The 16656-nt window shown below is 35.9% G+C and overlaps 1 long non-coding RNA gene and 1 pseudogene across 2 annotated transcripts; one reads left to right on the top strand and one right to left on the bottom strand.

Moving 5' to 3' along the window:
• Positions 1-691: 691 nt before the first annotated feature.
• LOC116551276 lies at positions 692-15937 on the top strand. The gene is made up of 2 exons (XR_004268822.1): positions 692-2062; positions 15521-15937. It is a non-coding gene; the product is annotated as an uncharacterized LOC116551276 (long non-coding RNA).
• LOC116551275 lies at positions 10836-12453 on the bottom strand (annotated as a pseudogene). Its single transcript, XR_004268821.1, has 2 exons — positions 11525-12453; positions 10836-11025 (listed from the first exon to the last, which is right to left on the bottom strand). The product of XR_004268821.1 is annotated as a group XIIA secretory phospholipase A2 pseudogene (transcript).
• Positions 15938-16656: the final 719 nt, after the last annotated feature.

The following is a 16656-nucleotide window of genomic DNA, read 5'->3' on the forward strand; positions in this document are numbered from 1 at the left end:
AATTACTGTCTACCCAGAGTTCCAGTTGGCATCAACTTGACTGCAGCTGGGTTGTAGATTATCTACTTTGAGGTAATCTCCAGGTGAGGGAGAGTTCTGCAGTTGGGTCTCCATGTCTGATTTGCTCCATGCCTGGTATACTAAACAAGTATATCATTAGATAAGCATGCATGGTATAAGGGAGTGTCTGGTGAGAAAGGGAAAGAAACAAAGAATTTTAAGGTGCATTTCAAAGCTATGTTCTGAGTTTAGAGAAAATAATTTAAAGGCATTTTAAAGCTAAGACATTCAATTATACTCTCCAAAGTGATTTTTTATGCAATATTATTTATCAGTTAAACTATGTTGCACATCAACATTTTCATATGTTATTTTCAATAAATATAAAATGGTAGGGTTGTAAGATATAGATAATTACATTTTACATGTGCTTGGGTACATGTGATTTCTTAACATCTTCCACTTTTCAAATACATTGTTAAGTGCTAACTCATGACAATGGCACAGCTGTATAATATTTTTTGTTGTTTATTTATTGAAACAGGGTCTTGCTCTGTTGCCCAGGCTGGAGTGCAGTGGTGTGATCATGGCTCATTGTGGCCTCAACCTTCCAGGCTCAAGCAAGTCTCCTATCTCAGCTTTCTGAGTCACTGTGGATACAGGCATGCACCACCACACCTAGTTCATTATTTTAAATTTGTATTTATGTAGAGATGGGATCTCACTATGTTACCCAGATTTGTGTAAAATATTTAATAGAGAAAATACCATGGACACATACTGAGATAGAAGTTTGAATACTAGAGCACCACTCTCTATAGTTTCAAAGCAAGTGTGTTAGTTTGATATTCAAATAATAATCATTGTACACAGTATACTATGGCCCATTGAAGTAAAAGAAACTAGTAAAACTTGAGGAAAATTGGCAGAGTTGATAATTATGTCCGTGTTATATTTTTGTTTATTCACAAATTAGTTGCTTAATATGAATTTGATGATTCATGGTGCCCAGATATGTGGGACTGACATATAGTTGGATTAACTAATTGATTAGTTAATTCACTTCATAAATCTCTAGCCCTTGAGCCAATTTCATTTGACAGAACAATTATATAATAAGTTTGTGTTTCTCTAACTGGGATCCTTTTTTGTTGAATTAATTGAAATATATGGGTTCATTGACTGTGCTTCAGCACTGTAGTTTGAATATCAGTGGCCAGTTCTCTTGATCAGAAGCCATATTTAATAGACCAGAATTTGTAAAACATTTGGCACATATTCATGCAAACAATATATAACCAAATCATACATAAAATGTTTTAGATTGTTTTCTTATTTATTTTTGAACTGACATACACCCAACCTATAAAGAAATGTTTCAAAGAAAATGTAAAGCCACAGCAAAAATATGACTTAGCTTTTCAAAACATCAGTTAGCTTGAATATATTAAGGAAGAACTTTTTATAACTTAATGTCAATTAATAATGTAAAAGAAACAATAAGGTTTAAAGATAAGTATTTCTAAAATATAGACGAAACTTATCAATGGATGCTGAAATGAATGAGTAAAAGTTTGATGCATAATAACATATACATATTTATCAAGTATCACTCCCCAAATAAAGTTGGTTACACTGAGGAGAAAGAGTAGCTCTACAGTGAAGAACACTGACATAAGCAATCTAATTCAAATAATCAAAGTTACTATCTAATAATGAGGCAAACCAATGTCAAAGCCTTCTTAATATAATACAAGGGACAGAATATAGCATCACTTCTGTCATATGCTTGCCAAAAAATACATAACTGTAATGTAATCCTGAGGAAATGCCAGACTGCTCCACACTGGGGAACATTTTGCAAAATAATGTCTTATGCTATTCCAAAAATATTAAGGTAAGTAAAGTCAATGAAAGACTGAATTTTTGCAGATTAAAAGAGATTAAAGAGACATGAGACTGAAGGCAATATAGGGTTCTTGAATACAGGGTTTATTCTAGTTGTTTTTTTTTTTTTTTTCTCTTAAGGACATTAATGGGACCATTGGAAAATATGAAAAAAGTTGGTAGAATAAGTGATAATATTAGGTGAATATTAATGTCATTTTGATTACTGTACCATGGTTATGTGAGAAAATGGCTTTGTTCTTAAGAAATACAAATAGACGAGAGAGATCCAAGATGGCTGATCACTAGCAGCTCGGGATTGCAACTACCACTGAAAGAGCAGAGAACAAGAGGACGCCACACTTTCAGATCAATTTCTGTTGCTCACACACCAGGAGATTCCCAGCGGAGGAGCCCCACGTGTCGCCAGCGCGACTCTTGAGGCCGGTGAGGCGGTTTTGCCACTGCCTTGGTGTGGCGGTTCTTGCTGCAGAGTCAGAAAAGCACCATCAACCTTAAAGCCGCTGTTTTGGCCGGTGTAGTGGGTTGCTCAGATTCTAGCGCCTGGAATCAACAAGTTGGACGTCCATTCAGAAACCCAACTATAAAGACGGTAATTATAAAGACTACAGATGGATAAATTTATAACGAAGGGAAGAAACTAGCCTAAAAAGGCTGAGAATACCCAAAATCAGAATGCCTCTCCCTCTACAGGGGATCACAGTTCCCCATCAGCAACAGAACAAGACCTGATTCAGAAAGACTGTGTTCCATTAGCAGAAGCTGGCTTTAAAAAGTGGATGATAAGAAACTTCTGGGAATTAAAAGAACTTGTTCTAACCCAATGCAAATAAACTAAGAATTTTGAAAAAAGGTTTGACGAAATGTTAACAATAACACACAATTTAGAGAGGAATATAAGTGAATTAATGGAGCTGAAAAATACAACACGAAAACTTTGCCAACTATGCACAAGTTTTAACAGCCGAATCGATCAAGCAGAAGAAAAGATACCAGAGGTCAAAGACCAACTTCATGAAATAAAACAAAAAGACAAGATTAGAGAAAAAAGGATAAAAAAGAACGAGCAAGTCTCCAAGAAATATGGGACTATGTGAAAAGACCTAATCTACGTTTGATAGGTGTACCTGAATGTGACGAAGAGAATCAATCCAAGCTGGAAAATATGCTTCAGGATATTATTCAGGAAAACTTTCCCAACCTAGCAAGGCAGGACAATATTCAACTCCAGGAAATACAGAGAACACCACAAAAATATTCCTCAAGAAGACCAACCTCAAGGCACATAATAGCCAGATTCACCAGGGTTGAAAAGAAAGAGAAAATACTGAGGGCAGCCAGAGAGAAAGGTCAGGTTACCCATAAAGGGAAGCCCATCAGACTCACAGCAGATCTCTCAGCAGAAACCCTACAAGCCAGAAGAGAGTGGGGGCCAATATTCAACATCCTTAAAGAAAAGAACTTTCAACCCAGAATTTTACATCCAGCCAAACTAAGGTTCATAAGCGAAGGAAAAATAAAATCTTTTGTGAACAAGCAAGCACTCAGAGATTTCATCACCACCAGCCCTGCTTTACAAGAGCTTCTGAGAGAACCACTACAAATAGAAAGGAATAACCAGTATCAGCCTTTCTAAAAAATACCAAAAAATAAAGAACATCAACATAATTAAGAAATTGCATCAACTAATGGGCAAAACAGCCAGCTAACATTAAATGACAGTATCAAACACACATATATTGTTATTAATTCTAAATTTAAATCGACTAAATCCCCCAATCCAAAGACACAGACAGGCAAAAAAAGCCAAGACCCATTGGTATGCTACATCCAGATCCATCTCATATGCAAGGATACACAAAGACTCAAAACAAAGGGATGGAGAAAAATTTACCAACCAAATGGAGAGCTAAAATAAATAAATAGAAAGCAGGAGTTGCAATTTTTGCTGATAAAATAGATTTCAAAGCAACAAAGATCAAAAGAAGCAAAGAAGGATATTACATAAAGATAAAAGGATCAATGCAACAAGAAGAGCTAAAGATCCTAAACATATATGCATCCAATACAGAAATACCCAGATATATAAGACCTATAAAGAGACTTGGACTCCCACACAATAATAGTTGGATACTTCAACATCAATATTAGATAGATCAATGAGACAGAAAGTTAACATCGATATTTAGGACTTGAACTCAGATCTGGAACAAGTAGACTTAATTGCATTCATAGAACTCTCCACTTTAAATACACAAAATATACACTCTTATCTGTACTATATCACACATATTTACAGGTTTAAATGAAATATTGGTTGGCTGCTTGTTAATTATTTTCTTCCCTCATTTTTTTTTTTTTGTGTGTCTCTATTATTAAACACAATTACAGGCATACCCAGTTTTAGACTGCATTCTAGCTCAGGCAATAAAGCAACACCCCTGTTCTCTCTCCCTCTTTCTCTTCCTCTTTCTTCCTTTCCTTTATTCTTTTTCTTTCTTTTTCTCGTTCTTCCTCTTAAAAAAAAAAAAAAAGAAATACAAATAGACATATTTAAAGGCACAAGAACAATGTGACTTCACATTACACTAAAGTGACTCCAAATAAAAAGATTTTAATCTCATAATTGGAGATTAATTGTAGAAATCTCAGAGTCTAATTTGGTGTTGGTTCTTCCCAAAGAAATTTTGCATTTGCATCTGCCTGGAAATGAGGTCGCTTCTGTCTCCTTTCCATGTCTATGACATAAACTAAAAAAGTATTTTCTGCTTTCCTTTCCTATTTCTGGCAATACTAATTATAAAATTTTCCTTAGGCCCATTCTGCATTTTGCTGATGAAATTAAGTTTCCAGATATAATTGAATTGTAGTTTTTTTTTTTAATTTTATAGTTAATTTTATGTATGTATTTTGTTTAAGACATTTTTCAAAGTCATGAAGATACACTTCTGTGTATTCTTAAAAAACTTGCTAAATGTTTCATATTTATTTCTATTATGTATTTTAATTCAATATGTGTATTTCATTGTCAAGGCAGAGAAGGGATTTTAAATTTTATAAAAGTTGCTAGTTTACAAATTCTTCTGCTACCCATTCATAGGTAGAAAACTCAATATCTCTGGCTCAGAGAAAAAGAAGCTTTATTATTCCTAGCAAATGCAGTAGACATAGTATCAGCATTTGCTCCCATGAAGGCAGAGATTCTTGGTGGAGGAGGGTAAAGATGAATGGAGAAGAACACTGGCTTTTTAGACAGTAAGACTTTTCTGTATGATACTGTAATGATGAATCCATGTCATGATACATTTGACAAAACCCACTTCATAGCAGAGTGGAACCTTAGTATATGCAAATTAAGAAGTCAAAGGATTCCAGGGCAAAGTTCAGAATGTGACAAAGAAATTGTAAATGAATAACAAATGCATGAAACAGTCTCAATGGAAAACATGGTGGCAAAGGTAATGGCCTAATTAACTTGGAAAATGAGTGGGGTCTGTAACACAAAAGGCAAAATAAATTGCGTGTAAGCAATATATTCTTGTCAATAAAATTTGTGCCTTTGGGAATATGCATGAACAATTGTGATACTGCTAAATATGTTAACAGGAATTGAACAATTAAGTAAATGGATGGTAGATGGTTACAGCTAGGTTTCTAACAGCTATATCTGTGCTCTGCCAGTTCAAGGAACTAAAATAAATAAAAACCCAATGGCAGTGATCTCACCTAACACACAAATCTTCGTTTATAATACTGTTGTCCAATAAAAGATATCAGATGTTCTTAGAGAAATGGCTAATTCTAGGACTTGGGCTGGACATATATAAGATAAACTTTCAGCCACAAAGTAAAGAAGGCCTAAAACACACACACTTTGCTGACTTTTTAATATAGTTGTTTGTTTGTTTGTTTTTTCTTGCAAATCTGTTAAGTTCCTTGCAGACTCTGGATGTTAGAGCTTTGTCACATGGATAGATTGCAAAAGTTTTCTCCCTTTCTGTCATATTGTTACTTGTTACTGCTCTATTTAGGTTTGTGATTTCTTAATAGTTCATTCTTGTTAGGTTTTATTTGTCTAGGAAGTTATTCACTTTTTTCTAGGTGTTCCAATTTATTAGCATATTGTTGCTTATAATATTCTCTAATAATCCTTTGAATTTCTGTGGTATTGGTTGTAATCTCCTATTTTGTCTCCAAATTCATTTGTTTGCATCTTCTCTCCTCTTTCTTAACCTGACGAAAAGTTTGTTGATTTTGTTCATTTTTTCAAAAAAACAATTTTTCTGTCATTTTCATGGTATTTTTAAATTCTCAATTTTATTTATTTTTGCTCTGATCTTTATAATTTATTTTCTTCTGCTAATTTTGGGTTGGGTTTTCCCTCACTTTTATAATTCTTTGAGAAATATCATTATTTTGTTTGCTTGTTTTTTCTACTTTTTTGATGTAGATATTTATTGCAATAAACTTCCCTCATAATATTGCTTTTTCTGTATTCCATAAGTTTTAACATATTGTATTTCAAGAAAAGTTTTTAAATGTTCTTAATATTTTTGTTGATCCAATGATTCTTCAGGGGTGTATTGTTTAAAATCCGTGTGTTTATAGTTTCCAAAGTTTCTCTTACTGATTTTTAGTTTTATTCCATTGCAATCAGAAATGATACTTGATATTATTTTAATTTTTTGAAATGTTTCAGAATTATTTTGTGTGCTAACACACGGTCTATCCTGGAAATTGTTCTATGTTGTGTGGTGAAGATTAGGTAGAAAATCAGAAAACAAATATCACACTTAACTGGCATTTTAGAAAAAATGAATCTAACAGACATTAATAGAATGTACCATAGCTGCTGTTATTTTCTGATTTTTTGTCTAGATGATCTGTCCAGTAATAAAATTGGGGTGTTGAAGTCCTTAGTTATCATTGTATTAGGGTCTATCTCTGTCTTTAGCTCTAATAATATTTGCTTTATATATTTGGGTGTTCCAGTGTTTAGTGCATATATGTTTACATTTTTTTCATCTTCATTCTAAGTTGATTCCTTTGTCATTATATAATGACCTTCTTTGCCTCTTTTTAGTTTGTTTTTCTTGAAATGTATTTTATCTGGCATAAGTATAGCTATTTCTGCCCTTTTTTGTTTCCAATTTGCATGGAATATGTTTTTTCATTCCTTCATTTTCAGTCTATTTGTGTCTTTACAGATTAATTGAGTTTCTTATAGACAACATCTAGTTGGATTTTATTTTTATCCATTCAACCACTCTGTGTCTTTTGATTGGAGAATTTAGTCCTTTAATATTCATTGTTATTATTGATAGATAAGAACCTATTACTGTAATTTTGTTATTTGTTTTCTGGTTTTTGTTTTTGTTTTTTTTTTGGTACTCCCTTTCTTCCTTCTTTCTTGTCACCTTTTATATAAAAGTGACTTTCTATGGAACTATATTTTAATTTCTTGCTTTTTATTTATTATAGGTTTCTGTTTTGTAGGTCCCATGAGTTAACAAGTAACATCTTATAACAAATTTAAGATGTTATAAGATGACAATTTAACTATGATCACAAAGAAAAAACAAAATGAGCAAAGAAAAAACCAAAAAGCTCTACACTTTAACTATATTTCCCTGCTTTCTGATGTTTTGTTGCTTCTATGTATATTTAATATCATATATCTCTTAAATTGTTTTTATTATTATTTTGACAGGTTTATCTTTCTCCTACTCAGGATATATGTGACTTATATACCACAGTTACAGTGTTGGGAGTCTGTGCACTTAATTTTACCAATGAGTTTTATAACGTCAGATAATTATTATTGCATGTTAGCAATCTTTTCTTTCAGATTGAAGAACTCCCTTAACACTTCTTGTGAAACATGTCTAGTGCTGAGAAAATCCCTAAAATCTTCAGCCCTTCGTTTCTTCCTTCATTCTTTCCTTCTTTTCTTCCTTCCTTCCTTTCTTCCTTCCTCTCTCTCTTCCTCTTTTCTTTTTCTTTCTTTCTTTCTTTCTTTCTTTCTTTCTTTCTTTCTTTCTTTCTTTTCTTTCATTATTTTTCCTTCATGTTTGAATGATAACTCTACAGTGTTCATTCTTCTAGGTTGGAAGTCTTTGTTTTTGTTCTAATTCTTCTGCTTAACCAGTTTTGCTATAGAGAGACTGATAAATTATTCTGTTATTCAATCAAATTTATCAACTCCAGAGTTTCTGCTTGATTTTTGAAAACTATTTTAATCTCTTTGTTAAATTTCTCTGACAGAATTCTGAATTCCTTCTCTGTATTATCTTAAAGTTCATTGTGCAAGTTCAAGACAACTACTTAGAATTCTCTATCTGAGAGATCATATATCCCTGTATTTCTCAGATTGGTCACTAGTGCCTTATTTCATTTGTTTGGTAAGCTTACGTTTCCATGTAGGTTCCGGATGCTTGTAGACCATTATTTATATCTGGGCATTGTTGAGTTTGGTATTTATTTCAAACTTTGCAGTCTGTGTTCATTTGTATTCATCCTTCTTAAGAGAACTTTCAAAGAATTCAAAAGGGATTGAGTGCTGTGACCTAAGCCTGTGGTTACTCCAGGCATTTTAGCTTTAAAGGGCACCCTAAGCCCAGGAACAGTGAGACCCTTACAGGTTCCTGGAAATACAGTTTTGGTGGATTCGGATAAAGAATTCCTTGGTTTACCAGGAAGGCAGTCTCTCACTCTTCTCCTCTTTTTCCCAAACAGAAGGAGTCTCTCTGTGCTGCATTACCTAGAGTTTGGAAAAGAGTGACATGGGCTCTCCCATGGCCACCATAGCTGGCACAATGCTGGGTCACATGTGAAGCTCACGGCCTTCCAGATCAGCACAGTACTGGGACTTGCTCAAGGCTTATGGCCAGTACTGCCTGACTGCTGCTGATGTTTATTCAAGAATGAAGGGCACTTTAGTGAGCAGATGGTGAAATCCTGCCAGGACTGGGTTCATCCCATTATACAGCGGATTCATTTCTGGGCCATCTAAGAGCAAAGGCCTGGAATTGGAAGCTTCAGAAATCTGCCTGGTTCTTCATTTTACTGTGGGTGAGCGTGTCCACAGATACAAGACAAAGTCCTCTGGGTTTGTTTGTTTGTTTGTTTTCCCTTCTCCTTTTCCCAACTAGAAGGAATTTCCTTGAGCTTCATTGCCTGGAGTTGGGAGAGTAGCGCTGCAGGCACTCTCATAGTCTTCACGGCTGGTGCCGCACTGAATCATACCCCCGTCCACTGCCTCTGAGAATAGAACAACACCAGGGCTTGACCAAGGACTGAAGTTTCTGTGGCCTGACTGCCATTCAAATTTATTTGATGCCCCAGGCCACGTTAGTCAGCTGGTAGCAAAGCCATCTAGGACTTGGTTTTATCTCACTGGAGAGACAGATTTTCCTCTGGCCCATGGTTGCTGTAGATGGTTTTTGCTATAAGTGCCAGCAGAATTCTGCCCCGTATTGTATTCTGGTGTGACAGAGCAGCACTGTGTGCTAATGCAAAGTCTCTTACTCACTTTGCTCTCCCTTCCCCAAGAGCATACACTCTCTCTGCCCTGTGTTGCCTGGAATTCACAGAGGGGTAGTTCAGACAGTGCAAAATTGTCCTTCCTACATTCTTCAATACCTTTTTCTTTGTTATGATGTTATAACCAAGTACTATGGTTGCTCAACTGCTTTTCTGGTTCCTACAGAGGTGCTTTCTTGCATGGTATAGTTCAATTTGCTGTTTGTGTCAGGAGCCAAACATTGGAATGTTCCATTCAGCGGTTGTAACTCTACTTTCTCCTGTAATTTCCCTTTTTTAACCAACTAAATATGACCTCTTCTGAGTATAAGGAGGAAAGGGTAAAAGGAAGTATATTCAGGCATACTCTCCAAAGTATAAGGCCTACTCTCCTTTCCCTGTGATTGAACATTTATAATTTAGAATGATTTTCCATATAATAAAGCTATTGTCTTTTCACTGCCTTCTCACCTTTTCTGAGGGAATTAGGACTGATTTGACTGATGAAATTTTAAAAATAACTGGGGGAAATAGGTATTTTTGATATAGTTAGATACACCTTCTGCAGAGCATCTTTATTTTGGTCTCTTCCTTCCATGTGAAAAATGGCATACTTCTCTGTAGCAGTCCTATTGTTGTATAACTGCAAATGATTCTACGTGAAAGTCTGTTTAACTTTTCAGATGAAGTTTTAGCAAATTTGCTTGGCCATGATCTAATACCACATTTTCCAATCACACATATCCAACATCTATTCTATTTAGGTATAAATGAGAGAGATAATGATTTTGTTTTTATTACAGTAACTCCTCATAGTTCCAAATGCTGGAAATGTTTCTACTTCTTTAATTACATTTATCTTAATTTGTTTTTATATATTCCTTTTAATTTTTACACTATTCACTTGTTCGCTCAATAAACAGTTACTGAGTGATAAGCAAAATAGTCACATATCTTCTATTATAGAGCTTTGACTTAATGAGGAAGAAAAGATAAATTTAAATAATAACATAATAACATCAGAATGTTTGTTCATAATTGTGATAAATGCAGGTACAAAAAAGAATGACTCTAATGACTTATACATAAGGAACTTTATTTGGATTGAATGAGTGTGGGGTCAGAAATGCTTCACTGACAAAGTGACTTTTTCTGTGAAATCTGAAGAATGCATTGTTTTCAGAGCAACAAAAATTATGTAGAGATCGTTACTTTTTTTTTTTTTTACAGAGAAACAACAAACATTATGCTGTATTTTAATTACATATGTGTAATTAAAAGAGACAAAAAATTTTTAAAAGTCCGTTCCTTCTAGGCTTAAATGTGTATTTAAAATTTCGTAGTAAACAAATATTTGTAAGTGATGTTTTTCCTATGTTTCCAAATCAGATAATGTTGAACAGACCTTATAATGAATTTTATATTTGATTTCTCTTTGGTAAATATAGGTGTGAAAACTGAGTTATATATTCTTCTATTCAAAAATTCTCCCCTTAATGAGCACTTGTTTTTGATACTGGTCAAGACATTTGGCATACTAAGGGAGCAGTGCCCAGGAAGATACCTGAGAAGACAAGCGTGCCCTCCCCTTATTATCTCCCCTTTTTTTTTTTTTTTTTTTTTTTTTTTTTGAGACGGAGTTTCGCTCTTGTTACCCAGACTGGAGTGCAATGGCGTGATCTCGGCTCACTGCAACCTCCGCCTCCTGGGTTCAGGCACTTCTCCTGCCTCAGTCTCCTGAGTAGCTAGGACTACAGGTGTGTGCCACCACGCCCAGCTAATTTTTGTATTTAGTAGAGATGGGGTTTCACGATGTTGGCCAGCATGGTCTCGATCTCTTGATCTCATGATCGGCCGGCCTCAGCCTCCCAAAGTGCGGGGATTACAGGCACGAGCCAGTGCGCTCCGCCCTTAAATTTGCATTTTGAGGGATTATAGGCACGTGCCACCATGCCCAGCTAATTTTTTGTATTTTTAGTAGAGACGGGGTTTCACCATGTTGACCAGGATGGTCTCGATCTCTTGACCTCGTGATCCACCGCCTCGGCCTCCCAAAGTGCTGGGATTACAGGCTTGAGCCACCGCGCCCGGCCATCTCCCTTTTTTTCTTTGAGGTTTTAAGATCAAGATATAAGTTATTTTAAGGTCTCAAAATAATCCTTTCACAAAAATAAAGACAGTTTTATGTTGTAAAAACATTAGTTATTTGTCAAAGGTTATGTTCTTTGGTCTTCTTCCATCACCAGCTGTCGGCATCTCCTAAAGATCGGTTTTTTCTTCATAATGACACCTGCATGCGGCTCGCTGGCTGTCCAGATATGGTCTACAACCTAAATGTATAACACTGTCAAACAAGAGCTCCACTGTTGTTTCACAGGCCTGAACATGCTGAGTTAGTCCTAGTGTTTTCTGTACATCTCGGCAGATCTTGGAGAGGCAATACTGGAACTCCTCGTCGCAGTCATTCTTGCTTTTGCCACAGGTCTCATAGCACCTATCGTGTTGGTTGCAGCATTTTGTCAGGGAAGGGATACCAATGTTAAGATGAACACCAAACAGTGGAGAGCCACATCCATTCGGTGGGGAGGGTTTATAACCATAACGTGGGAAAGGCTTAGATCCGTCACTGCATTTATACTGGCAGAGACCGTCCTCGCCTCCCAGGAGGTCCAAGGCGGCGTTCAGGTACGTGTCTATCTTGTGAACGCCGTTCCGGATGGTCTTCAGGGTGGTCCTCCAGTCGGTGGTCTGGGCCTGCTCCAGGCACCTGACAACAGCGGCCGTGAGGAGGAGCAGGAGGATGAGCGCGGGGCGCGGGAGCAGGGCCATCCGCGCAGCGCGGGGCTGTACGGGTCCCGGAGCCGCGGCGGCAGGCGTGTCCCCACGGAGCCCCCGGGACGCGCTAGGCAGCGGCGCGGGCCCGGGGCTTGGCAGCCACCGGCTCCACATCCACGCCTCCTTCCCTGCTGGCCGGCTGGGCCTCGTTGGCTTTACGGGAACGGCCTCTGGGAGGCAGCAACGTCGCCGAGATCGTTACTTTTGATCTGGAGAGTGGAGAGTGTTCCCTATATGTAGCACAGGGATGGGCAAATGCTTTCCAATAAAGGCAAGATGCTAAATATTTTTAGCTTTGTGAACCATATTGTCCCTGGTAATACTACTCAATTCCATCACTGTAGCAGGGAAGGAGTGATTGATAATATGTAAGTGAATGGATGTGACTATTTCCTAAAAATGATTTACAAATAGTGGTGTACTGAGTGCTGGTTGAGCCTAATAATATGCTACATTGCTTATTTTTACTTTGCTTTTTATAGAAAACATCTTTACATGAAACTTTTTAAATCAGGAATTTACATCTTCTTGTGGTTTGTTTTGTTTGTTTTTAGCTAAATGAAGAACTGCACGTTTGTAACTTTTAAATTGCATTTATTGATTTCTATCTATCTTACCATATGTATTAAAAAAACCTTTTATTCCATGCATCTTTTTTCTTCCAGATGTATTATTCTCAAGAGAAATATCTTGTTTTCAGTGTCTTTGTAACAGTAATTGATCACAAAATTAAATGAGACATTGTCAATAGAAGTGTTTTCCAAAATGTGTCCCATGGAATACAGATCCCTCCTAATGTTACAAGAAGTTGCATCTCAAATAAGTTTAGAAATCAATGTATGTCACTGATTCCTAAATGCCAAAGAGTAACATTTTCTTAATATGCAAAGAAAAATGAAAGACAAGAAATCTACGTGGTTAGATTTTTATAAATGTAAATGTATTTCTTGTAAGACTTATTTTGAAGTTGCAAGTTTTCTGTATTTCAGAGGCAAAATGTACTTCCTTTAAGAAAATGATGGTAATAGTAGGTTATTTCATTAAATTACTCTAGGAAGTGTTTTATAACTCATAAATAAACTTTAATGTCTGTTTCTGGTACATATTTCCCATATCTTATAAACCATTAAAAAATTTAAGATAGAAATTTTGGGATTGCATTTGCATTTGCCAGTGCTTTTAATACACTGATATTTAACAGGTTGAAGCAAAAATACTAAACACGTGAGCTTATATAGATGTTCTTTTATTAACTACTCACTTTTCTGCTTCAATTCTTCTTTAGGCTTGTTTACCTACTCTCACTTTGAAGATAATTTTCTTTATTGTATATCTGTGACATGGAAAAAGCCCCATAAAACTGCATACCTCAACCATACCTCGGCTTTCTATTGAAACTGCTCTCTGTGACCCTAATGTGAGAGGCAAGCAGTCTAAACCCATGCCATCTTGGCTCCTGCGACTTGTAATAAGTAACTAAGGTCTGTAATTCCCACCACTACCAGACAATGTGTAAACTAACATTTATCTTGACTTCTGTAAACCACTTAAGTAACAATTGGAGTGACAAAAGTCCCCTGGCCGTTGGAATGTCCGGAACCCCTCACCCTCATCTCCGCCCAGGAGGTGATTTACAGAATCCACTAGCCCTCGGAATGTCTGAAATCCCTCATCCCCATTCCCGCTCCTCACCCTCACCCCTTAGGTGGTTTTAGGGGTATAAAAGGTCTTGACACCCTCCTTTCGGGGCCACAGGTTGGAGAGACATGAGTCCTCCGTGGCCGCCGGCAATAAAGACCCTGCAATTTGGCATACTTTTGTCTTGGTGTTGACTTTCTATGCTTGGTTCAGTATCACATAACTAGTTATAGTTTTCCCTCAAAACTGATCATGAAATGAGGCACATTTAGGTATCATGTATGTACCTGATTAGAAGAAAAAAATGACAGCTTGTAAATAGTCTATGTTCTTTTTCATTTACAAAAGGAAAAATTATATTGAAATGTTTTCTTTGAGAATTTCCTTCTGTGCTGTCATGCTAATATGTTTGTTCTAAGAGTCTCTTATAATTCATTATTAACTGATTATTAGATTGTTCTTTGTGACACATTAATGAAATTGTTTGAACCTAGGACAAAGAAAAACATACTGATTCAAAAGAATTGCTCTAATATCTTTAATGAGTTTGGTGCACTCATATATTGGAATCATACAATAAATTAAATAATAATACAAATATTGCCTAAGTGGCCACATGATCTATTCCTATTATCTTGTCACCTATCCTTTCTTTCTTCTTTGTCATTATTGATAAAGATTTTATTTTGCTATTGCTCCCTCAAGCCTATCCACAGGGGTTTTTAGCAATTTTCATCCAGAAAGTGGATGAATGAGTTGAAGGCAAATTTGAGCTTTGAGAATTTTTCTCATGTTGAATCAATTGTTCTGACTCTCACAGTGATGAAGTGTGAGAAATGAATACATTGATTACTTAATGGGCTCTCAACTTTTAAATATTTTATTCAGTCTAGCAGTTCCAGGCTTCTAATTTCCTTATGTAGGCCAATCCCTTAATATTGAAATTCATTTATGTATAAATGGATTGTATTCCTTCCACAGAGTATGTGTATCTGGGCCCTTGTTACAAATTTGTCCTTGCAAGTTTTTGCTAGCAAAATTAAGCCAAGCTGAATCATGGATAACATAAATGAGTATTAGATCAGCAAGGGCAGAAGCAATCTTCATAATGGGCTAGAAGTTATAGCCCATGGGAGATGAGATGGTCAGAAAACAAACTCAAGTTAAAGCTGATACAAAGGTAGCCAGTGTGAGCCTAAATGGCTTAGTTGTTAATGTTCTCATTAAATGCTTCCAACTTTCTGGTTGACGGGAAATAAAAAGCATAAATAAAAGCATATATATGTTGATGTTTAGCAAGTGTTTAAGCAAAATTTTTATTTGATAACCAGCTGAAGTTAAGTAACTTCAAATTTAGTTTAAAAGAAACAATATAATGCTGTCTAAGTGTGATACATCACACATAATAATATATATAATATATTATATCTAACTCATAGCACTTGTTGCAGTATTTTGTTATAATGTTAGGGTGCTGCAGGGCTCAGAAGCAGGTGTCAGAAAACAATCTCCCTCTCTGCCCTTTTGTTGACCTCCTTTCACTTGCTCCTTAGAGCAGGTTAAAGCAGGCCTTAGAAACGAAAAATACATTTTGATCTCTTTTCGCTTCTGGCCACAGGGAAACTCTCTGATACACCTTGTCTGATTGTAGGTCATAAGAACCTCATTTCAGAAGAGGTCCTGCCCCATACCCAGAGGAAGAGATGCTGCACAGAGAAGTAAAGAAGTATTGAACAGAGAGGCTTTGCTGGATTTCCCAACTGAGTCTATTAGTATTAGATCATACTCTTTTTGTTTAATCACATTTCTTCTCAGTTGTCAATCGTGCTTATCTAATGACTTTTGGCTTCCATCAGAAGCCAAACATGACAGGATTCAAAGGACTTCTTGAGAGCTGAACGTGTGAAGGTTGCTAGAGGGTGAGGCCTTGGGGAGGGCGTAGAAGCTCCTCAGTGGACCCTTCTCACATGCCCTGCCTTATGTATCTCTTCATCTTTATCTTTTGTAATATTCTTTGTAATAAACTGGTAAATGTAAGTAAGTGTTTCCCTGAGTTCTCTGAGCTGCTCTAGCAAACTAATTGAACCTGAGAAGAGGGTTTTGGAAACCTTGACTTACAGCCTATTGTTCAGAAGCACAGGCAAAATAACTTGGCGTCATCAGAAGTTGGCGGACGGAGAGCAGTCTTGGGGACTCAGCCATCAACCTGTGGAATTTAACACCTCCAGGTACACAATATCTGAATTGAACTAGAGGACATGAAGCTGGTGTCCACTACAAAATTCATTGCTTGTTTGATGAGGGGGAGAAGTCCTTTCACGTATAATCGCAAAAGTCTTCTGTGTTAATTATTACTGTTGAGTGAAAGTATATAAGAAACTGAGTTTAATATCTTCTATATTCTAGACCGAGAAAAACCTTTTTTCTATTAAATATTAAATATTAATTATGAATCAGAAAATTTTGATTTTAGAAAATATTTTCTAGGAAAATGGATTTTAAATGGATTTTTAAACTAAGTGATGTATTATTTTATTACTCACTTAAATAGTAAGGTTTTAATGAACTTACAATAGAAATGGTTTTATTATTGTACTTTTTGTTCTATGATGATATATTTTAATATCTTAAAATATTCAGAAATATAGAGTCAGTCACTACTAGTTTAATAATTGCAACCTATTTACTTAATAATACAAATTTTTGGGGAAACAATTTCAAACTTTGATCCACATTTAATTCAAATAGGTTTTC

This window comes from Sapajus apella, unplaced genomic scaffold (assembly GCF_009761245.1).
Source record: "Sapajus apella isolate SASKATOON/1434 unplaced genomic scaffold, GSC_monkey_1.0 scaffold9, whole genome shotgun sequence".
In the NCBI taxonomy this organism is placed as follows: Eukaryota; Metazoa; Chordata; class Mammalia; order Primates; family Cebidae; genus Sapajus; species Sapajus apella.